At 38.7% G+C, this 24,552-nt stretch overlaps 1 protein-coding gene across 50 annotated transcripts in view; it reads left to right on the top strand.

The window, feature by feature from the left end:
• RBFOX2 (RNA binding fox-1 homolog 2) overlaps positions 1-24,552 on the top strand; it is a 258,130-nt gene that overhangs the window by 172,615 nt on the left and 60,963 nt on the right. The window contains exon 2 of one of the 50 annotated variants that reach the window (XM_088796813.1): positions 1,474-1,593. The exons of the other annotated variants lie outside the window; for them this stretch is intronic. The gene's annotated coding sequence lies outside the window, so the exon portion shown is untranslated. The remainder of the gene's footprint in view (positions 1-1,473; positions 1,594-24,552) is intronic. 50 annotated transcript variants of the gene reach the window in all.

The following is a 24,552-nucleotide window of genomic DNA, read 5'->3' on the forward strand; positions in this document are numbered from 1 at the left end:
GCAAATATGTGCACTTAATATTGTCTTAATAATTGGTATTTAAGGAGACTATAGTTTTAGGAATGAAGCGAAAGAGATAAATAGAAATGGGAAAAGGGGATTTCTTGGTAGCGAAGAAGTCTAATAGGTAAATTAAAGTCATATCATTTTCTCAGGATATGCTGAATGCTGAAGGAAACAAGTAACTTGCTTTTGCCCATCCTGAATTTATACAGCTGGGAAGTACAGAATATCAAATCTGTGAATTTTCAGTATTCCAGCATATTTGTTGTTTACACTTTCTATGTTAATACAACATATATCATTGTTGGTAAAACCAGGTGGGCCAAACCTTTACTTGTCCTATGGGGGTTTTTTTTGAGGGGAAGGGGTGTTTTTTGTTTTTTGGGGTTTTTTTGTTTGTTTGTTGAGCCAGACAGCTAATCCCAATATATGATAATGATCTGTCACATAAGCTTTCTGAATATAAAATGCCTACACTGTTTAGGGTTTATCAAAGTTAAGTGGTTTATTATTATATATAGTGTCTTGACTAGTATATTCAGAAAAGTATTTAGGTATGTTTTCACCATTTGTCACCTAGGTTCTCTGCATCTTGGATCTTAACATTTCTATGTGCCTTAATTTCCATCGCTCATTTGGTAGCAGAATGGCTTTCAGTGGACATTTTCATCGTACAATATTAGATCTGTATCAGTAATTGGAGAGTGTGTCCACTTAATTATTATATATGCTCTAGTATTATAAGGCCTGTTAAGCAAACTGCTCTGTGCTTTACAATAAGTAATCAGTGCTTTGCCTTATTCAAAAAAAAAGAACAAATCATAATTTAATCACAAAATTCTATTATGGACATGCCCATGTGATCTTATTTTTTTTTATAACTTTATGTCTGTCTTTTGCTCGTGTATATTTTGTAGGAGTATTTCACTGAGATACTCTCATATCTGAACATGTGAATCAAATTATTGCATCTTCTCACATCTGTGAAAATAACAATGTGGAATAAAAGGACAGAAAAGAGGAAAAATCACTCTCATAATGTGTGAAATAGAAAAACAAATTCGCAGATGACTACAGCTCCAATTAATTTAAAAAATGTTTAGCCAAACTCAGATTCAGTTATACTATTTATTGTTGAAAGGGAAAGTATACGAGGCAGAGAGGATACGATTTTACAGTATGGATGTGAAAGAAAATGTGGTTCTCCACTATAGTGTAAGACTGCCAGTTTCTGGGGAACACAAAGCCCTCCCTTTCTTGGACAGCTCAGTGCTTTGCTGGCATTTTCTTCCAAATCTGTTTTCCATCAGGACCAAGAGGAGGGAAGGTGTTAAGAATAAGGGAGGTTGGAAAGGGGGTTGCTGTTCCTTTAAATAGTGCAGTGAGCCCATGTGGCAGCAGGCCGCTCTGGAGTGTATTCTTTTGTAATGAATCACCAGTTCCATTGTCTGCTATCTCCCCTCTTTGTAGCTGGAAGGCTGAAGTCTTTCACCTGAGCTGCTGCCAGTTCCCTCCTCTGTTCCAGGGTGGTTGGGAGAAGAGAAGAGGGAGGGTATTTTATGCTTTAATTAAAGACAGATAAGAGAGCAGGTATGTTTCGCTTTGTTTCATTTTTTCCTATCCTTTCTGTTTTTGTTTTCTTGAAATGAGTTTGGAGTAGGGATTCTATTCTATGGTTTTGCTATGCATATCCCATTTTCTGTGAATGTTGCGAGTCCTCAGTGATTATTTAGTCTCCATTTTGTGGCATTGCTTTAAAGTGATTCCATTCGGTTGCCTGCCAGTTCCACCCGAACCTCAACCCACCCTCATCCACAGAGCTTCGGCCCACACTGTTTGTTTTGGCACACTTTCCACTTTTCTGTGGGCTGCGCAGGACTCTGGGAAGTTGGGGGGGTAGGCGGAGATTGTGGGTTGGAGACTAATTTATGTTCCTTTACAATGAACCAAAAAAAGCCTCACTTTTTCCAGAGATTTGGTTTCTTTCTGAACTCTTCTGCACTGCTCCATATCTTCAGTTATAACCATTTCCTTGCCAAGACCAAGACTGACTCTTGAAAAATACTGCTATTCTAAAAATCACTTAGCTTTCCTGAAAAGATACCCGGAATTCCATAAATGCGATTAGAGCTGAGCAATTTTGACTCATTAAATGGTTTTTCTTCCCATTCACCCTCCCCACCCCAAGCACACACCCTTTTCTGCCCCCTTCCCTTTCTTGATTTTTTCCTTTATCTTTTTCCTTAGTTTTGTAATTGAGACTAGGTAAGCTTAGGGTTTGACCAGCTGCTGTTCAAGTTTGTAATGCTACAAAGGATGTCTCCATGTTGAAAGGTGAGTGACACGCCTCACCCCTCCCGGGTGCTGGGGCAGAGCCGGAAGTCCTGGTTTTGCGTCTCCCGTTTTCTGTTCTAACCTGAAAATTTTAGAACTCGTATCTATACAGATTGCCATGTGGAAACAATTTAACCTCTCTTTTGACTTTTGGCTCACGGAGTGCTCACATTTTAACTTGTGTTCACGGAGCTCCTTACCTGGGGTTGTTTCTTGGACCTCTGTGTGTGATAATGATTCAGACAGGTCTTCAGCAGGAACCACAGTGATGACACAGCCCCCGCTGCCCACCAGCCGCTCCCTCTCGCGGACTCTTCCTCTCTGGAATCTGACTTTGTTTTGTATCTCCAGCATTGCCTTCTGGAGTCATAATTCCTCGCTCTTTGTTTTTTTGCCCCAACATTCCAAAATGACTGTCAAATCTTTCTTGAATATTTCCTCACAGCACTTCACATGTGAAATCTAACAACAAACGGATGCTCCCCTGCAGCCAATGAATGCTTTGTTGTTTTGAACGTGGTGACTCTGCTCTTGGGCTCCATGCTCAGCCTCCCCTACGCATGCAGAGAGCTGCGGTCTGCCACCACTACATTATTTCCATTTCCCAGATGCTTGACTGTTCCTCTCTTACTATAAGTGATGAAATTCAGGAAACCTTGGCGTCGAATAATTCATTAGAGGTCACTGCGAGAGTGAATCATTGAAAATGGAGGTCTGGGTTTGTCGCCCCTTCTATAATAATTGTTTCCCTTCAGGCTCAGAATAAAATCCCTTGTCCTTTACTCCAGGCTCTCGGGCCCTGCTCACATGATCAGGAACCTGGCTGGCTGTGCAGCCTGCCCTCCTGCTGCCCTTCTCTTCCCATGTTTTGCTCCAGTGACACTGGTCTCTTTGCTGTTCCCTTAACACGCGTGCATCCTCCTGCTCAGGGCCTTTCCTTCTGTTTCTCAGCCCACAATGCTCTTCCTTCAGACACCCACATGGTTTCTCAAAGGGGAGCTCTCCTTTGACCTTCCTATCTCATCGGAACTCTCCAGTCATTCCCTAGCCCCGACCGTGCTTTTTCTTCACTTATCACTGATTTTAGTGCGTATATAACTTGTTACATGTTTGTTTGTTATCTGTGCCCCTTCTCCACCAAAGAATATAACACTTGTGAGGTGAGGGACCTTTTCAGCAGTCGGTTATATTCCTGGTGTCTAGAATTGTGTCTGGAATGCAGTCAGAATAGTAGCTAACTAGCTAATTCTTATATATGGTTATTAGGTACTGTTCTAAGTACTTTACCTACATTCACTCATTGAGTCCTCTCAACTCTACAGTTATCCTATAGTGCAAAAGAGGAAACTAAGGCATGTATTGGTTAGGTAACTTGCCCAAGTATATATAGCTATTATACTCAGAGATGTGAGGGTTCGTATCCACACACTGGCTTGGGAATCTGTACGCTTTATTGCTGTACTCAATGCCTCTTGTAGGTATTACATGCATATTCAGTAAATATTTGTTGAATGTGTGAATACATTGATTTAGCTGAGACTCTGATTCACTTCTGGAATCCTCATCTCTGACTTACACAACCCTTTGATGGAATACTTGAAATAAAGGAATTCGCTATTGAATAAAATTAATTCAGTATTGTACTATCACATAATCATAATAATAGGTAATTGCAGAGTACATATTATGCAATAGGCACTATTGCCAATGCCTAATATAAAGTCATTTATTCCTTCAGCAACCTTATAAGTACTATTTAATGTCCATACGGTAGAAATTAGGAAACAGGAGTAGAGAGAGGTTACTTTTGCCCAAGGTTGCAACCCCTGCATTTAAACCTGAGGAGTTTGGCTCCAGCTTCCCTCTTCTTGACCACCATGAATAATGACTGTTATTGTAATCACTTTTTATTTTGCGTACCTGCTTTGCACCAATTTTACATAAAAATCCCATTTACATACTTAACAATTATGTTTGTCTCATATATCACTTATCAGTCACCTTTTAAGGTTGGTGGTGTTTTTCCTATTTTTTTTCTCATACGTTAGACTGGGATTTGAGAGGTCAAGCAACCTGATGGCTCTGGATACAGACAGATACATTTCAAACTTGAGATCAATTTAATTCTAAACTTGTACACTCTTCCATTATGCTACCAGCCTCATAAGATAAATAGTTCTATTGTTGGCCATTAAAAAGTAGAAACGTTTTCCATATGGTGATCTAAAAAATCTGTTTTCATTATTGTCTTCTCACTCTCCCTAGTTCTGTCATCCGGAATCACACAATAGTTTAATCATCTTCATAAAAACCAAATATTTGAAGATAATGGCTAAGTGTTCCCTTTAATCTTCTGTTCTCTTGGCTCATCTTATCTACTTCCTTGAATTATTCCTCGTAGATATGAAAACATGTGGTTTCCAGAGTCTTACTGTCCTGGACTAATAAGGTCAATTCATATGAATTATCATTTATATCTAATTAAGTAAAATATCCGTTATGAGTATTATTAAATATATCTGTGTTATAAGTAGGGGTTTTTTGACAACATGTTTGACTTTACTCGGTTTTCAAAGCTTATTGGTCATGTAGTGTTGTCAGCAATTTATAACTTGAAAAATAAGGGGCTATTGCCCTCAACTCTTAAGCAGAATACTTCATTATAAAGCCTGCTGTCAGCTGGTTGGCAAGAATCTACCTGTCTTTCAACCTCTGGGTCTTGCCCAGACCACTCAAAGGTTACCTAACACAAATTTCATGTTTAAACTTATTTTTTAGAAATAGTGTTTCAAAGGTTTCAGGTGGACCAACAAATAACATATTGAAAATCAGCAAAAGTAAATTTGATCACTTCCCTTGAGATCTTGAAATTGTATCAAAAAGTGTTGAAAAACCAAAATTGGGAATTAATGGTCTTTTAAATCAGTAGCAACAATAAAACATTATTGAGAATAGAAGTAAAATACAACAAAAAAAATTAATTAAACCCATAAAAAATACTCTGACTTAATAATACTTATTATAAATCAAATACCATAGAAATATTGTTAGATTAGCTTACTTTGGGATATTTATTCTTTTCATCATGCCTCTTGAATTTTTTCAGAAGGCATTCAGTTTCAGAATATTACAATAACATGTCTTTTCAAATTAATGGTTTAGGAAATAGATATAGCTAGACTGCTACTAACAAAAGGAAGTACAGTTTTTAAAATTGTAACTTAAAATCATAACGAGATACCTAATTCATTCAGAATTACAGGATAATATGGTAATATAAATCAATTTTATGAAATTATAAAAGAATATTTTTATATCCACAAATATTACTATATTCTTTTATCTAATTGATTATGAGATCCCTTGTAACAAGTTTTGAAGAGACAAACTGGAACTTAAGTGAAGGGGGTGAGATTTTGAAAAATTCTTAACTCAGAGAAGAGATCCACAAATTTTTTCTGTTAATGGCTAGATAGTAAATATTTTTGGCTTTGCAGGCCATGCTGTCTCTGTCACAACTGCTCAGCTCTGCTGCTGGCATGAAAGAAGTGGAATGATGTATCGATGAATGGGGGTGTTTGTGTCCCAGTGGAACTTTATTTATGGACACTGAAATTTGAATTTCATATAATTCCCATGTATCACAAAATATTCTTCTTTTGAATTTTTTTTCAACTATTTAAAAATGGAAAAACCATGCTTAGCTTTCAGGTTGTACCAGGTGATGGACCAGCTGCCGTAGTTTGCCAGCCTCTGACTTAAAGGGACGCAGGTCCTCCTATTTTTTTAGCATAGGGAAGGTTTTCCCGTATAGCTTGGTGATAGAAACAGAGTTTTGACTTAACTGAGTTCATCTTGGATCTCTGTGAAACCTTGGATCAGAGTGAAACCCCTGACCTGCTCTTTAATTTCCTGCCCAAGAAAATAGAAGGATTCTTCCCATTTTCTCACTTCTTTTCTCCCTCCACCCTATCCCCAAATCTGAACTGTTTGCAATTCCCCAGATATGCCATATTTTATACCTTCTTGTTTTTCATACTTTTCTTATATATTATTTTTCATGTATTATTACTATGGGCCAGAATACCTCTTTCTCCCACATGATTAATTTCTTGCCTTAAAGGTTCAACTTAAATGCATGTTAATGCTTTGACAGAGTCCTCTTTTTGAAATGCAAAACAGGATAATTGAGTAATCGCACATATCCTAGTGCTAACTTAAATCAGTTAATACTTAAAATATAATGTACTTTTGGAAATGGATGCTTTATTTGGCTAGAAGAAACAAGGATTTGGGAGTACACAGCTATTTGGAGAACACATAAATCTCTTGTAGACGTTCCATTGGAAGGCTGTGTATACCCAGAAGATAGCATGTGGGTAAGTGGCATAGGAGCTTTAGCCTCCTGGGAAGTCAGGAAAGTAGTCAAGAAGAGCATGACCCTAACAACTGTGGAAAGGTGACAATAAAATCTTAAGGTTTGCAAATTATGGTGAGTATACCAAGTGTGGTATATGAAGTACAGCCATCTCCCTTTCTCCTTTCCTTCCACTCAAAATAACCAACAGTTAGATTCTTTGTGTGCTACTTTTTTTTATATATATATATAAATTTTATTGGGGCATATTGGGGAACAGTGTGTTTCGCCAGGGCCCATCAGTTCCAAGTCGTCCTTCAATCTAGTTGTGGAGAGCGCAGCTCAGCTCCAAGTCTAGTTGCCGTTTTCAATCTTTAGTTGCAGGGAGCGCAGCCCACCATCCCGTGTGGGAATTGAACCGGTAACCTTGTTGTTGAGAGCTCACACTCTAACCAACTGAGCCATCAGGCCGCCCTTCCAGAAGCTCAGTGGCAGCTCATTGTCTTCAATCTAGTTGTGGAGGGCACAGCTCACTGGCCCATGTGGGAATCGAACCAGCAACCCTGTTGTTCAGAGCTCGCATTCTAACCAACTGAGCCATCTGGCCACCCAAATTTTACCTTTTCTATACGTATTCTTGAGCTGAAAGAGTTCGATCCTTTCACGTCTCATTTTTAGGTTTTGTTAGATATAACCCAAGCTCTGTTTAGTCTCTGATTAATTTTCCCCTACTGTTGACACAAGACTTCTTAGTACCCTAACTGATGCTCCTTAAATTATCAGGTTTTCTCACTCATTGTTGGGAACAGGCTCTATTCCTGGCACTGGGTGAGCTCCTAACATTATTCCCTCCAACTCTGTCAGGTGGTCTTTCCTTGAGCCTCAGGTAGTTCCTCACGTACATGCAGTGTCCATTGCTTAACTGGGTACTTGAGGGGAACCCTCTGTAGTTCAGTGTTCTCTCCCTCTGCACCTTTACTCTTCCCTGTGAACTCTAGCTGTCTTGGCTTCTCTAGACTCCCGGCTTGATGGTCTCAACTCATGGAGACCACCAGGCTCTGCTGGGCTTCCCTCTCTCTGTGTCACAGCCTGGGAACTTGCCCCAAGCAGTCGGCTGGGGCAGTTACAAAGGTCACCTGAGTTGTCTCCTGTCTCGGCTCACTGTCCTGCGTTGTCTACTATACAGTGTCTTGAGTGCTGTGGTTGCATGTATTTCATTCTGATTTTTTAGTTGTTTGAGATGGCAAGATCAATATGGTCCTTGTTACTCCATCTTGATTGGAAGTGGAAGGGAGACCACTTACTTTTAAATGAAAATTAAGTGGTATCTCATTTAATATATTCCTAATACATGAATGAAAATCAGCTGAACAGTAATTTCAAGGAGTGGAATGCATAAGATGCATAAATAAATAAAATACATGTTGGAATGTGATAAATTACATAAATATAATGTCAATAAAATACCATTAGAAGTTCAAATGAAGAAAGAAATAGTTTGAAAAGTGTGAGGTGGAAAAAGTGAGAGGAAAGGCCCTGGCATGTATTGTTTTGTGTGGGAGTTCAGTTCTGTAAGACATTATAGCGTTTCCCTGAAAATAAGACCTAGCCGGGCAATCAGCTCTAATGCGTCTTTTGGAGCAAAAATTAATATAAGGCCCAGTCTTATTTTACTATAATATAAGACCGGGTAATATAGCATAATATATAATATAATATAATATAATATAATATAATATAATATAATATAATATAATATAATATAATACCGAGTCTTATTTTACTATAAGACCAGGTATAATATAAAATAATGTGATATAATACCGAGTCATATTAATTTTTGCTCCAGAAGACACATTAGAGCTGATTGTCCAGCTCGGTCTTATTTTCGGGGAAACACGGTATCTGCATCTAGAACCAGATTCTTGAGTATTGAATGAGCTTCAGTGGGAGAATAGTTTTAGGGAGCCTAGGACTGATCATATTAAAGGTAAAAATAGTTCTTTAGCAAAAATACATGGACAAGATCACAGGGAAAGTCAGGTTTCCATGTTTTTGTAGTTCAGCATGATTTGTAGTGTGTTGTGGAAAAGGAAAAAAGACCCTTTCCTCCAATAGATAACCTATCATTTCAATGCTATCAGAATAAGAAAGGAGAAAAATCAGAGTACCGTTTGTTCACATAAACAGTGTAGAAGATGGGGGTACTTTGGACTGTGAAAATGATGATCATTAAAAGTATTAAAGAATGTGGATGGCACTGTTTAGAGCTTTCTTAACTTCAGTTAAAATGGTTGCCTGACTATTATTTCTTAGCATAGCGGCTGTGACCAAAAGTTTATCCAAGTATATGCTTTAAACTTTTCTTCCTTGAGGAATCTGGAGACATTTTTAAGAAACTGGGAATGTATGTGGTTTGTTTGGCTTAATTTCACGACTTTAGAAAGAAGATGGTGATTTCCCCCTTGTGTTTGTATTGATGTGACTGTTTATGTGGGGGGGGGGAAACAACAAGAACTTTACGGTTATAACTCAGCTGTTAGGTCTTATGTTGGGGACTATGTATACTCTTGCCCTTTTTTCTTGTTCCTTCACGATAATGATGATTATTATCTCTACCACTTTTTTTTTAAGCCAGAAGCGAATAATTTTGTATACATGAGCTCAGTTAATTCTTACAGATAACCCATTAGGTAGCTAGCCTTCTCACTTTACAGATCACAACAACAACAAAAATTGAGGGATGACAAAGCCTGGGTTTGAATCCATGTTTATCTTATTCCCGACTTTGTGCTATTTCTACCCCTTTTTTGGGTGTTAGCCATTGCATTAAGTATAGTATGAAGAGTACAGGCCATCATATTTATTTAACTTTTTCTTTACATAAGAATAATCCCTGTAACTCACCTATAGCCAAAACCTTGAGAAATGTCTGCTAATTTTCTTGGAGCTTTCAGTTCTTCTGGGATAAGTGCAGAATTGATCGATTTGACTGTTCTATACACAACTTTAGTTTCCTGAAATTTTATCTTAGCACAGAGGTTTTACAGCTCAATGGTTTAGTATTTCTTGTGAGAACATTTTTACAGGGTTAGGGGAGAAATCCAAGGATTGGCTGCTTAGAGTAGCTCTGAGCCATTTTTGGCAGGGGACCAGATGAACAGCTTCATGGCGTTTTGTTGATTGACTTTCTGCTACAGAAGAAAATACTTAGTTTCACATGGTGATATACCGAATGTTTCTTCCTTTTCACTGTATGCTGCCCCTTTGGTAAGGCCTCTTTAATCACAGAATCATAGATTCTTAGAGCTAGAGTGACCTTTATTTTACAAATCAGGATACAGATCCAGAGAGGAAGTGAAGTTGTCCAAGGTCACGTAGCAAGGTAATGGCAGAGCTGCAGCTAGTCTGCCCTGGTCTCCGTCTGCTATTCTTTTCTACCTTCAGAACATCCTCCTAGGAACAAAAAATTAAACAAAAGATGTTTAATTTATAGAGGCTAAAATATAAAATCCGTGTGCTCCTCATTCCTGAGAGAGAGCACCTTAAAATAAGTAAAAATCATGTATCTTGGGCATTCTTTGCTGGAAAGTTATTCTTGAATGAAGCTTTGTGATAACGAGAGAGTCATGAAGTTCTAGGTGTGGAAGATTGTAAGTGGGAAGAAGAAATAGATATGCCTTTAGATTTTTTTTTTTTAAGGTGTGGTTGAAGATATTTTTTGTTTTTGTTTGTTGAGCAGTTGACTTGACATGGAAAGGTAGGAAATGTGGCGTGAAATCCGGGAATGCTTTGTGAGTAAGCAGCCATTAAATTGTAAACAACTTTTTGGTGCTGTAGGAGCTGATTTTAGATCTCCGTTCTCAGTTGTCTCGTGCCACCTTTCTTAAGTTAGACATCTTCCCTTAGTCTGTTATTTCTTGTTCAGTAATAACAGCTTATTTATGATAGCTTTTGAAGACTTCTTCCAGCATAGGACTTCAATTTCTTTTTTTAGGTTTGTCTCATTGTGATAAAGGATTAAATATTGCAGTCACTAGTTTATATTTCATTGCCATTCCTGCCCGAAGGGTCACAGTCCGGGCCGGGCCTTATTGATCCCTGTGTTAGAGATCAATGGGGTACGGGGGGTGGGGGGGGGTGTTTTCTCCCTTTAGACTGCCTTCTGGTCTTGGCCACAGCCGCCCCTGCATTCGGCGGGAAGACGGAGGGAGGTGAAGAGTTAGGCATCCTAATTGGTAAATACTTGATTTCTGTTTTGTTTTGTTTTCTGAGAGTGATTAGACCCTTGAAAGTCTTTTGTATTTGTCAGGCCGTAGAATCATGGTTACCACACAGCGCTGGGTGTACTTGTCGATGGCACTTGGACCACAATTTATAGACACATTTAGTTCTGATACTTCTCTCTCTTGCTTTGCTTCCTGTAATCAAAATGTGTCTAATGTATTAAAGCATTAAGTACAAGGGCTGTTCGAAGAATTGTAGTAAACACTTTACATTTTCCTTCAAGCTTCTCCAATTTGCTTTTAATAAATCTTAGTGTTGTTAAATGATTATTTTAAAGAAACATAGAAGTTCATTAACTCGGTCCTTTCTCAAAATTGAAAAGGACCCTGGAATTCTGGCGCTTACTTATGGTTGAAATCTTTTGCAGAAAAAAGAAAATCACGACTTTTGAGTCCAGATGATAGATACTTTTGCTTGTCTCTTGTCAGATCCACTGAAATAACGGAACAGAAGTACAAAAAGAAATCAGCCTGTAATAGCAAATAGAAAAGGGTGAAGGGTGATATTACCAATAAACAAGAGAGTTAAATAAATTTCTGGAAAAGTTAAAGCAAATGGGAACCACCTGGTGGATGAAATGGAGGCGAAAGTAAAGCCTGACAATTAGTACAAGGAGGCTGCTAGTGGTGTGGCAGCCAGTCTGCCCAGCAAGAACCGCGAAGTGTGTCTGGGCTCAGAGCAGGAGTGAAGATGGGCTAGAAAACAGCAGTTCTGTGTGCACTTGCTAGGGGATAACTCAGCTGCTTGGCGTTGCTGCAGCCTTTCGAACCCCTTCCCAAAGGAAGTAGCCAGAACCTACTGTGCTGCCCGCTTTCTCCAACATTAAAAAAAGAAAAACAAATAAAAAGCCAAAATTGTTTGGCTCCAAAGAATTGCGTCAAAATGTTTGGGGAAATTTAATTCTTTTTGTATTAGATAGTGGTACCCCTTCCTTTAGTCTGATGTTTTTGGGGGATGTGAGAAGAGGTCATGCCACTCTTTTCCTCGCAGCTTCCGTGAAAACGAAGCTTGCCAGTTACCAGGCTTTTCCTTATCTCATGCTGAGTTCCCAGTCAGAATTTTAATTCCGGGGAGAGACCTAATCAGAAAACAGACTTACTTGTACAACAGCAGAGGAAACCCACCCCAGCTAACCAAGTCCTCGTACCTGGGTCACCAGTGCATCTGAGAAAAACTTTTAGCAGAAAGATCTCAGAAGAAACGGAAAGAAAACCTGACCCTAAGGGAAACAGACTATCTAGGGAACAGAGGAGAGTTTAAAGAAGCATTCTGACTAATATAGTCAGATTCAGGAAGATAATACATTCATAAAATCAGTACTGGGTGTAATGAAAAGGGAGCAATTTGAGAACGTGAAAATGAGAAAGTTAGAGACTGAGAATGTGATTGTCAAAAGAAAACATGCCATAGAAGGATAGAAAAATCAAGCTGAAGTATCTCCCAAAATGTAGAGCTTTAAGATGCAAAGATGGAGAATACAAAAGATAAGACAGATGATTTCCTTAGCCCACATTCCCTAGAAAACAGAGCCTGAGAGAAAATCTCACCTGCTGATACTTTATTGGGGCCTATAATCTCAGGAAAGCAGCGGGAAGGGAAGGGGAGTGAAAACCAGACGCTGATTGCCTGGTGTCAGTAGAAGTCTTCAGAGAGGTTGTGTAGAATTATTGCTCTGCTGCCCAGTCCATCCACAGGGAGTGTGGAGAGAGGTATGTTTCTCTCATCTCCTACTGGTTTCCTCTCATCTCCTGCTCCTCCCCCTTTGGTCAGTTTACTATATAAGCAGTTAGCGTCCCTGACCCCTTCAGTGGCCTGTCTCAGGAAGGCCAGGTCCTACGTTCTGTGTTCATAGAACTGAGGAATGACATGTCATCTAAGCATGGAAAGGTGAGAAGAGTCACTAACCCAGTGGCCGCCTCTGGCCTTGGAACCTCTGTCTTTTGAGAAACTATTAAATGAAGGTCACTCCCAAGAGGGCTGACTAAGGGAAGGGGAGGGGAATGGTGCTTTTTTTATCACAATCTCTTTTACCCATTTGTTTTGTCATTGACATAAATTAATTTGATAAAAATAAAAAGTAAATTTAAAAGGGGAAAATAAGTTACCAAAAACACCCTAGAAATAAATATCAGAGATCTTTTAGAATGCATTTGGGGGGAAAAATGAACTTCAAATATGGAAAGATAAAATCTAATTAGCAGTTTATATCAGGATAATTTTTTAAGAAAATTGGACTTGTCCAGTTGATCCTGTCTCCTTTCCCACCCTTTCTTGCCTCGCTCGACATCATCAGACAGTCCCCAGGGCTGAAATCTAGGAGTGTCCTACCCCTCCCCACGCCGTCGCCGGGCTCTGCTGACTACCTTGGGATGGTCTCTAGCACTTACCTCCTAATCTCCTTCCTTCTGCCTCTGCTGTTCAGATTCAGTCTGCGGGTCCCTTCAGCGTTTGTAGTGTCCTTCTAACAGATCCATCACTCTGTCTGCCTTTTCTCATCTCATTGTTTCCCTGTGCTGAGTGGCCGGCCATCCAGGGTCCATGTTCTGCAGAGGCAAGTGATGTGTAAACAAATAATTGTAATAGAAGTATTATAATAAAGAATTAGGTTCGAGTGTGGGTACCAGGAGGGAATCACGTTTCTCTATTTGGGTGAGTCAGAAACCTCAGAGAGCAGTAGGTGATCAAGTTAGATACTAAAGAGTATGTATGCGTTAGCCTGATGGGTAGCAAGGAGAAAGGCCTTCGAAGCAGAAAGGATAGAGGTGCAAAGAAAGTGGAGGGTGAAGCAGCATAAGGAGTCTTCCAGGATTTGATACACATAAGAGTGCCACCTGGGCCGCGCCCCTGTCATCCCTCAGTGGGGTTATTGTGATGGCCTCCTAACTGGTCTGCCTGCTTCTGCCTGTGCTGAGGGATCCGCTTAAAACCTAAGTCTGACCATAGCTCTTCTCTGCTCAGAACTCTCACTGGAGAGGAAAAGCGCAAATCCGTGCAGTGGCCTTAATCTTCACAAGATTTCTCCCTGACGTCACTCTTTCCGCACTGCCACCTTTCTCCATCTCCTGCCACTCTGTTCCTGGCTTATTCCACTCTAGTCCCGTGGGCCTCCTTGTTCCTAGTTCCTAGATTAAGCGGAGCATGTGTTCATCTCTGAGCCTTTGCATTTGTGCTCCTTTTGTGTGGCACGCTCTTCCCCCAGGTAGACCCACAGCCTGCTCCCTGAATTTCTTTAGGCTTTCCTCACGTTACCTTCCCTGACCACCCGTATCAAATAGCGGGCCTCTGTCCTTCCAACCAACCCCTGTACTTCTGGATTCTCTTTCTTGCTTTACTTTTGTCCATAGCACACCATCTATTTCTTGTTTTGCTTGCCTGTTTCTTATTTGCCTCTCCTTTCTAGAATGCAAACTCCATAGAGCAGGAACCTTGTCTTTTTAATTACTGTTGTTTCCTCAGCATCTAGAACAAAGTATCTAACACATGATAGGTACTCAATAAATATTTGATGGCAGGAACTGAAGCTGAATAGGTGAAATAAGCAAGTGCATGACTTCCATACAAAGGTGTGTGGGCTGGAGATTGCAGACATTGAGGAGTGTAGGGTTTTTATGAAGAGGATTAATTTACAATATCTGATGTAGATTTATTTTAGAATGATCTTTCTAACAGCTGCTTGGAAATTGATTAGGTTAAGGTTAAGTTAGAAGAAAGGAGAGCTATGAAAAGAAAGATTCTTGAGACAGCCTGGGTGAGAGCAGAATCTTTTCTTTTTTTTTAATTTCCCACAGTACATAATGCGGACTCTCACATGTCACCTTTTTATTAGATAGTATATGTATTTAATAGAACTGTAATTACTCATTTTCTGTGGCAAATATTTATGAATGATTCTGCTATATTAAGCTTTCTGCAGAGTTCCTAAAGCTTTGGAGGGAAAGGTTTCTATCTTTTTTATGGACCTTCTACTTTCGAAGCAGATATTGAACTCCCTGGTTAATTCAGTTTACTAAGCATTTTCTGTAGATCAACTACTGTGTGCTTATGGCTTGGTGAGGAAGCTGTGATGAGGACGTGTGTGATTCACTTCCTGCTCCACTGAGGGGCTTCACCTGTGAAGCAAATAGAGGAAATAGAAGCCATCGTGGAGCTGGTTGCAGACAAGACAAAGTGCAGTTTTCTGGGACAGGTATAGGGGAAAGTTTTGTCTGTTACTATTGTATATTGTATGAATCGTTCATTTTAAAGCAGTGGACTTACAATAGAACATCCAATGCAAAATCTATGAAGAATAATTAAATTTAAGTAATCAAATTTTATGATTCAGGAGACACTACAAAATCTTGCTGATGTTTTATTCTGAAACTGAGTTATGGCCATGTTCAAGGATGTTCCACTTTAATATAGAAAATGCAAACTTAATTGTCTGTGAAGACAAAATAAAGAATAAATTGTAGTGAAATGTTGGATTGAGGAAAAGAAGAATCATCCATGCATTGTATAAATCAACAGTTACATTGAGAATAGACAGCCAATTATTAATTTTGTGTAGGGCCTTCCATTTCCAAGGAAGCAGGTACCTGGCCTAGAATCTCTTGTCTCTTTTTGCCGGTGGAAGGCATGACTGATGGATGTTTGAGGTTATAAATATTGCTTTAAGGAGATATGGAGGAAAGAGCTTTTAAGAGGTTGGAGATATTAAGACTGTTGCAGGGTTCGTCATTTTTAACCTAATAGACTATTGGTTTGAATGACTTTGTTCTGAAATATTTATTTTTCTGTTTAAATATTCATTGCTTTGATATGGCAGAACTCAGCCTCTGGGGAGAAGTAGAACTAGCTTTTCTCTGGGTAATTTGAAAGGGGTGTGTGTGTGTGTGTGTGTGTGTGTGCGCGCGCACGTGCGCGCGAACATGCATGTGATTTGTATCTGTCCTTAGATTTACATATATGAATATATGAGCTCCTGTAACTTAGCTTTATTCTAAGCATGAAGGTAAAGCATATAGTATTTCCTGATTTACCTGTGTTTATTGTCTGGTTGCAAGAGCTCAAGATTGCACTTAATTCCTTCCTGCACTGCGTCTCCGTCACGTGGCTGTAGCACACTCACACACTGGGTCCTGGTCCTTCAGTCCTACCTGTGCTAAAAGAAGGACTCATTGTTAGACTTGCATTTCAGTAGGTTTGCATTTTTGAAAACACTGGTGTTTAATTACATGTGTGGGTTCCCTACAGAAAGGCAGTCCTCTACTTTCAGATAATTTACGTTTATGGCCACTGTGACCCTAACCTCTTCCTCTCTTGACCTATTCCCTCCCTAATCTTTGCCTTCTAGGCATGTAGATGCTTCTGGGCATCCTCTCTCATTCTGCTCAGCCAAAAGCCTCTAAAACAGTCCTTCTCAGTGTGGGACCTATACCACCTATACCTGGAGTACAGGGCCCTACTCCAACTCACTGAATCATGGACTGTGGGGAAAGGATCTTGATTTAAAAAAATGTACATTTCTAACAACCAGAGTGATTGTTGTGCACAATAAAATATGGGAATCTCTGCTTCCAAGGAAGCAGGTACAAGATGAGTTTGTGGGTGAGGGGCTGGGTATAGTGGAAGTGGTCCGTACTGCGTGGGGTTAGTGCGCGTGTGTGTGATCTTATTGGTGAGACTGCAGCAGGAATAGATGTGTTTGTTCCTGGATTCCTTTCTTGGAATCAGACAGTGTTTTCCCTTACATTTAACATTTCAGTTGGTGATTGGCTTTATTACTATAATCATTAGCATATGATAATTAAGTCTAGTTTTGTTAGCTGCTATGGCATCCGCGTCATCAACTAAGTTACAGAAAACCAAGTGGAAATGGACTGTTGGAATTCAACCTGAACGTCAAAATTGGAGATTAACTTCACGGAGGAAACTTCATGTATAGGCTTTCCTTCCCAATTTCTAATTTACCTACAGATTGTTTGACATCTTTTGGCTCTGGATATAATTTATATTCACTATGAAAGAGAAAATACATTTATCTAATTTACTTTTGCTACTATTAAATTTAAGTATTTAGGTAAATTGGGAATCTAAAATGAATTTCACTTTCTGTCTAGTAAATGGGTGTTATTCTGTCTTTACACATTTATTCATCGGTTTTATTTCTCTGGGTTTTCTTCTTGGTCTGTCATTCTTCTACATAGTTTTTTAAAATTACTTTAATTGCTTCTAGATCATTTTTAATCCAGTGTTCTGTCCTTATCTTTCTGTGATAACAGTTACATAGCTCTGGTTTTTTCCCTTGGGTCACAGATACCTGGGCAGAAGTCACTGCTGTTAGTACAAGAGCTGAGAAGCATGATGGGCTTTTCCGCAGGCACTCTCAACTGAAAGCTTTTTATAAACTCTTTCCCAAAGACAGATAGAGTTTGAAATCGGAGCCTATCTAAGCAAATCCCAGGGGATAAAAACGACGTAATTTATAAAATGCTGAAAGACAAAAATATTTTCTTTCTATTATAAAGCTAGAGAATTTCCGTTTATCTACAGCATTAGGAAAATGACTAGTGACATTGGCAGTGGTGATGAACTAGTTGAAAGGTGCTCTAATAACGATGTGATTCTTTGTATGGCGATGTAAATAAAATTGGTATCAATCGATTTCTGTTGGTGACCCAGTGTGATGATAGATGTAACATGGGAATTGGGACAGTTTTTTCTTTTCTTAAGACACGATTTGCAGTCTGTTAACTAGAAGCAACACAATAGCCGATTAGATATATAAATGGGATGCAGGATTATCAAATTAAAAAATTAGAATGAAGTTGAAAAATAAATAAGAAGATATAAACAAACAAAAATACCCTTCTCTTTCTGAGCTTACTTAGACTTTAATTATTCTAAGAAAATGAAGACAAGTTATATTTGGGGCCATTCTGTGTTCTCCTGGAACACATCTCTGTGTTCTTTATGCTTAGCTTTGTTTGTATCACAAATAACATTGACGTAATTATTAGTTTTATATGCCCTTTCCACCTTTTAAATTTGATCCTACAAAAACAAAGTCTTATTTTTGCCCTTGTGTCTCCCCTCCCCGCCTACAAGTAGCATGTTGTAGATGCTTCAATATCAGTAAATAATTGATTCAAATAATACTCAGAATAATTAAGTAGGAACAGAGGCTGTGCTTAAGAAACAATAACAAAACAGGCTCCTTTACCCCAAGCAGTAGGACTTGTAAATAACGAGAAAACTTCTTTAAAGAATGGACAAAGGTGAGTGGGTTAATAAGTCCTGAATAGTGAGTCTGCAGCTATAAATCTTTAAAAAACCATCTTGTTCTGCCTGTTCCCTGTCACTGGCTGACGGTCAGATTCTTTCAATTCCACCACACAGCACCCCTGGCTCCACTCCCTTTGCCCACTGCGCTTGTGCAGGCCCAGGTGTCTTCTCCAGTCGGTTGCGAAAGCCGCTTCCTCCTCCTCGCTCTGCTTGTCCTGCCCGTAGCACGTCTCACGTGCTGTTACCTTCACAGAAGCTACGACTCTGTCAATCCGTTTTGCTTTTGGTAGTCCTCACTTACCAAAAACAGTGCTTACAGTCATCAATGTCTAACTGATTAGGATATTACGACACTCGATATATAGAGCAAGATACCGTAAAGGATAAAGGAGAGGTTTCAAGTCTAGTTGAGTTGACTGGGGGGAAAATGGTTAGCTCAATCCGAAGGAATAAGGCAAGAAGGCAATAAAGTCACTTTTTAGACATAACCGAGTTTGTTTTGTAATGTTAGTGGGACACTGAGGGTGAAAGGGTCCGGTTTGAGTTGGAAATGTGCCCCTGGAAGAATTGGAAGCAGAAAAAGAAACCTAGTTAGGGAGCAGGCTGGCACCACATTAGTGAGTTTCCCTTGTCCTCATTTAATCCTCACAGCAGCTCTCTGACGTAAGCAATCCATTTCGCAGATGAAGAAACAGGCTAGAAAGGGCTCAGTAAGTCATTCGCCCATATCTGGTAAGAGGGGTAGATGGAATTTAAAGTCAGGTGTGTCTTTTCGGCTCATGCTATTTCTTCTTTTGACTCTACCTCCCGTGAAAGCTTGGGGGAAAGGACCTGTTAGACTAAAAACTGTTTGGAAGTCACCCATAGGTAGGTACTGGCTGGCGCTCCGAGATGGCTGTGGGTGAGGGAATACACCAATAAAAAGATGGGAGACTTGGTCCTTGGGTTACACATTTTTCCTGTTAGATGGGAACTGTTTACTGTGATAAAATATTTGAATTTAGAACTGAAACATTTAGCATATTTCACATCGTACACCAGAAGGCTATGTATGATCATGTATCGCCTCCGTTACCACATGTGATTTGAAGGAAAAAGACACCTGTGGCTGGCTGCTTTTGTGTTATGACAGCAGAGCTAGTTGCCTCAGAGACCACACGACCTGCAAGACCTAAAATGTTACCATCTGGCCCTTTACAGAAAAAGCGCCGACCGCTGCTTTCTGCCATACTTCCTTTCTAGGAGTATAGCTTCATGGAGAGGGATTGAGTTGATCCTTTATGGCCAGCTAATAATATACATGAATATTCTTTTTTCTTTTTTTTAAATTTTTATTGGGGAATATTGGGAAACAGTATGTTTTCCCAGGACCCATCAAGTCAAGTCGTCGTTTTCAATCTAGTTGTGGAAGGCACAGCTCACTGGCCCATGTGGGAATCGAACCGGTGACCTTGGCGTTGTGAGCACTGCGCTCTAACCACTGAGATAACCGGCTGCCCTATACATGAATATTCTTGATGGAGGATGCAGCATGGGGAAACATTGATCCCTGCTGTGGTAGTCTGGCTGTGGAGTGGGAAAGCACCATATTTGAGGGGTATTGAATAGTCTAGATTCATTGCAACACAGAATTAGAGTTGGGGTTTGTGTATGATATGACCAGAGTGAAAAATGCCTGAAGACACCACTGGAGATGCCCCATAGAGTAGTGACCAGGAACTCCTGCTTTAAAATTGGCTTCGATTGGGATCTGAGTCTGCCCGCTCATGGCCAGTTGTTAGCTGAGTGGTTTTTGATAAGATGCTTAACCTTTTCCAATGTCAGTTTTTATCTGTAAAAGGGGAATAACGGGAATACCCGCTTTATAGGGTTGTGAGAATTGAACGAATTACTATGTAAAGTGCTTAGTGTATTGCTAGATACTTAACAAGCATTCATTAAACGTAAGCTGCTAACACAGGTAAGGGAGGGTCTAGAGGACTTTAGAACGTATTTAGTAGGCAATAGTGAACCTTTGTGTCACCAGTTTGGGTACATTGCTCTGAATTGTATTGAAGTTTTGCATATTGACAGTAACCTCCCTAATGGGACTGTAAACTCCTGAGAGGCATGTTTCTAACTTTTGTTCTGATGCCTTCAGCGCCTGCCACAGTTATGGACCCATCGTAGGTGTTTAATTAATAATCTGTTTTCTCAGATGAGATATACTTAAGCTGCTTAGACTGTGGTATTAAAAATAAAACATTTTCATGCAAGTACAGAGGTAAATTCTTGACTAGAAATAATCACGTGAACTGTTATCTCATAGTTTGTCTGGGGGCTACAATATTTCTCTTCTGAACTTATAACTCTGGAACATGGCCTGGAAATTTAATAGAAATCGACAACCATGTAACATTTTTAATAATAATAAATACTTGGGGAAATTTTCAGACATTGCAGTGTACAAGATAAAATGTGAACTCACTCCTATCCCACTTTCATTCCCATAGTAGATAAATATAATGCTTGTTTTTGTTTAACAAAGCTAAAAAAAAAAATTCCTGTAAGTAACAAAATAATCTACCAAGAATTTCTTCTTGACCTCCTGACCGAGGTTTACATTTCCCTTCTTTTCGGGAAACAGTTCCGCCTCTGCCTATCTTGTGTCTCTTTGAAACGTAGTGCCAAGTCTATAAGTGGATCCTGTAGGATGTTTGTACCTTTCTTCCCCCCTCTCCCACTGCTAATTGTTTATTAGGTTGACGGAGCCAGCTTTCTCCGGACTGCCCCTGTGGGAGAGTCACTAGTGTGCACTAGTGTGCCCGAGGGGCATTCCCTCGGGGCTGAGGGGAGCAAGGAGGCTGGGGAGGAGCCCAAGCAGAGCACTGATGTCCCCTTTGTCCCATTACTCCTAACTGGAAAGTGTCTGTCCTTTAGCCGTTACCCACCCTTGCTCAGTGGACTCTCCCTGTGTCCTACAAGTTATATTTACGCCTGGAGCTGGAGGCTTTTGGAGCTCCTGTTCTCTTTCACTTACTAATCCACCTGCATTCGAATTTTCTCGTTCATATCCATCTTCAGGCCGGTAAATCCTGTGAGGGCTTCTGAAGCAGCATGCTTCAGGTAGGTAGGTAGGTAGGTAGGTAGAAAAATAAGAAACAGAGCCCTGAATAATTACAAAGAGAAGGGAGAAAATTCTTTGATTTCCCTCTTAGAACGCCCGGAGTAGCTACGCAGAAATCATCTATGATACCTGACCCTGGAGATCATGAAAAGAACTTAAAACAGTGATGAATGACGAAGATAGACTTTTTCCCTGAAAAACTATAGGTAAAAGTGTAAAGTTTTTCATAACATCATTTCTACGAAGTAAACACAGGGAAGACTTTTATGTAAAGCAATCCTTGGTACCGTGTAGAAATGATTCTTGGACACTGAAGACAGCTGAAATTTGATGCTGTGTAACTTTAAAATGGAAGACTGTTATGAATCTTTATCACTAAGTAATGTCACTGTCACTTTCTTAAGAATAGCAACAATTCAGTGCCTCAGCGTATTGACTTCCTCTTATTGATTACACTTTCTTGTCATTCTCTTTTATATTAAAAATGCTTTGTAGGCTTTATCACACAAGTAACACATGCTTATAATTAGGAGCACCAGGTAACATGGGGATTGGGGATAGATATGTTTTGACTGGTGATTTCACATGTGTGCATGTATCTATGTCAAACTTACCAAGGTGTACGCTGTAAATAAAAATAGATGCAGTTGATTGTGTGCCACTTATACCTCACTAAAACTGTCTTTTGTTTCTTTTGACTTGATGGCTAAAAAAATTGCACTGATTTTGCTGTTAGTATGTATTTCCATTTATTACTGAGATGACACATTTTTATCATATCACCTATTTGTATTTCATCTTTTGTGAATTGTTCAGTTTACCAATTAATAACTAAATTACTCAGTTTACTTTTTCTGTTGTGTTTTCTTAGCAATTTAGGTAACTTACTCTTGCGTTAGTGATGATAAAACCCAGTGTGTGTGTCCTACCTCTTGCAAATATTTCCCCCCAGTTAGCTTTACTTTTGAGTTTGGAGTCCATTCCCACCCCCCCTCTTGTTTCTCCCTCCCTTTCTTCTTTCCTTCTTAACTTACATAGCCAAATTTGTCTTTTTTTTTTCTTTCCTTTCTGGTTTTTGGTTACCTATATCACTTAAGAATTCTCCACACCCCAGTTATACTCCCAACTTTAAAAAAATATATATTTTTTATAGTTTTGGTTGTTATATTAGATCTTATACCTTCTGGAATTTTGGGGGATGGAGTATGAGCCGAGGGGTTCATTTTCTTTCTTGCGGGTAGCCAACTTACAAATACCATATGATAAATAAACCATTTTTCCCCACTGAATTGAAATAGTACCTTTATCTTCTATTAAGTTTCCATATAAACGTGAATCTGTTTTAGGATTATCAGTGTTGTATTCTTAACTTCATATATTCTCACAGTAGTTTTAAGGCAAGTTTTAATGTAAAATAGAGCATGCCCTACTTCATAGTTTTTCCTTTTCCAAACTTTCTTAGTAGTTTTTCATATACAAATTAGAAAAGTATTTATTCCTATTTCCTTCCCCAGACACTATTTGCTTTGGATTGTAGACATCAGGTATATATTTTATTTTGGGAAGGATTAACATTTTTTTATTAGGTATTCCTCCAGAAACAAAATATATCTTTCTATTATGTAGGTCTTGTTTTGTAGTATATGTTTTATATTATAACATAAGTTTTGTTTCTCTTTTGAATAACTGGTTACTGCTAGTTTTAAAATAGTTATTATGTATAAATTTGACATTTTTATTATTAGGTCTACTAGTCTGTAGTTAATTCTTTTGGTTTTTCTAAGTATATAGCCTTATTTATAAGGATAACTTGTTTCTTATTATGTTTATCTCCATTTTATTTTTATTATTGTACATATTAGAATTAATAGCGATGGGTATAATTATCTCTGATTTTTAATAATAATGACAAGTATTTCAGTTTAACAGTTTTTTTTTATTATCTTATTTTTGTTATAATTAACATATAACAACATACTTGCCAAGTGTTCAGTGTAATGAACTTTAACTATTTGATACCACTATCCATAACAAGATACATAACATTTCGGTCATCCTAGAATGTTCCATAATATCGAATTTCAATCAACGGTACCTCCCAGAAAAGAGACAACTACTTTCTCATTTCTGTTACTATAGATTAGTTTTTCCTATTATTTTTCTTATACTTCAAATGAATGGAATTACACAGTATGTATTTTTTTGTGTGTCTGGCTTCTTTTCATTCAACGCTGTTAGGATTCATCCATGTTGTAAGTTCATTCCTTTCTGTGTGTGTAGCATCCCATTTTGTGAATAGATCACAATTTATTTTTCTGTTCTCCTATTGATTTCAGTATGGTTGATCTCAGCTTGGGGCTATTATGAATAAGGCTCCCATGAACATTCTCATACAAGTGTTTTTGTACACATACGCTTTTATTTCTTTTGGGTATAAGTAAGGAGTATTTTAACTTTATAGAAAAATGAAACTGCAAAAGAGTTCTATAAAGTGGATATACCATTTGACATTTTGATAAGCAATGTATGAAAGTTCTTATTGTTCCACAGCTTTGTCAACATTTGCAGTTTTGTCTTTTAGCCATTCTGGTGTAAAATGGTATCTCGTTCGGTTTTAATTTCATATCCCTAATGACCAATGTTGAGCTACCCATTCGTGTATTTTCTGCCCATTGGTACATCTTTCTGTGGGAAGTTGTCAGTCGTTAGCCCATTTATAAAAATGCTTTGTTCTTTGCATTATGTTTTGTAACAGTTCTTTCTAGATTCTGGGTATGTGTCCTTTGTCAGATATATGTATTGTGAATACTGTCTGATCTCTTTCTTGTCTTTTTATTATCTTAACGGTGCCTTTCAAAGAACAGAAGTGTTCAAATTTTGATGAAGTCCAGTTTTTTCTTCAAGACTTCTTGTTTTTTGTGTTCCAAGAATCCTTTGTTATTATGAAGTTGTGAAGATTTTCCTATGTTTTTCTAAAAGTTTTATAGTTTTAGCCCTAATATTTAGGTCTGTTAACTTTTGCATATATGGGATAAGAGGTGCGGTTTATATTGTTTCCACTGCATGTTCAGTTTTTCTGTTTTTTAAAAGGCTTGTCTTTCCCCCATTGAATTGATTCGATGCCTTATATAGATTATATGTGCGTGTATCTGTCTCTGGTTTCTTTTCTATTTTATTCTTCTCTTTGTCTACCTGTAAG

The sequence above is a fragment of the Rhinolophus sinicus genome, chromosome 1 (genome assembly GCF_057876585.1).
Source record: "Rhinolophus sinicus isolate RSI-liver-muscle chromosome 1, RSI-T2T, whole genome shotgun sequence".
Taxonomy (NCBI): domain Eukaryota; kingdom Metazoa; phylum Chordata; class Mammalia; order Chiroptera; family Rhinolophidae; genus Rhinolophus; species Rhinolophus sinicus.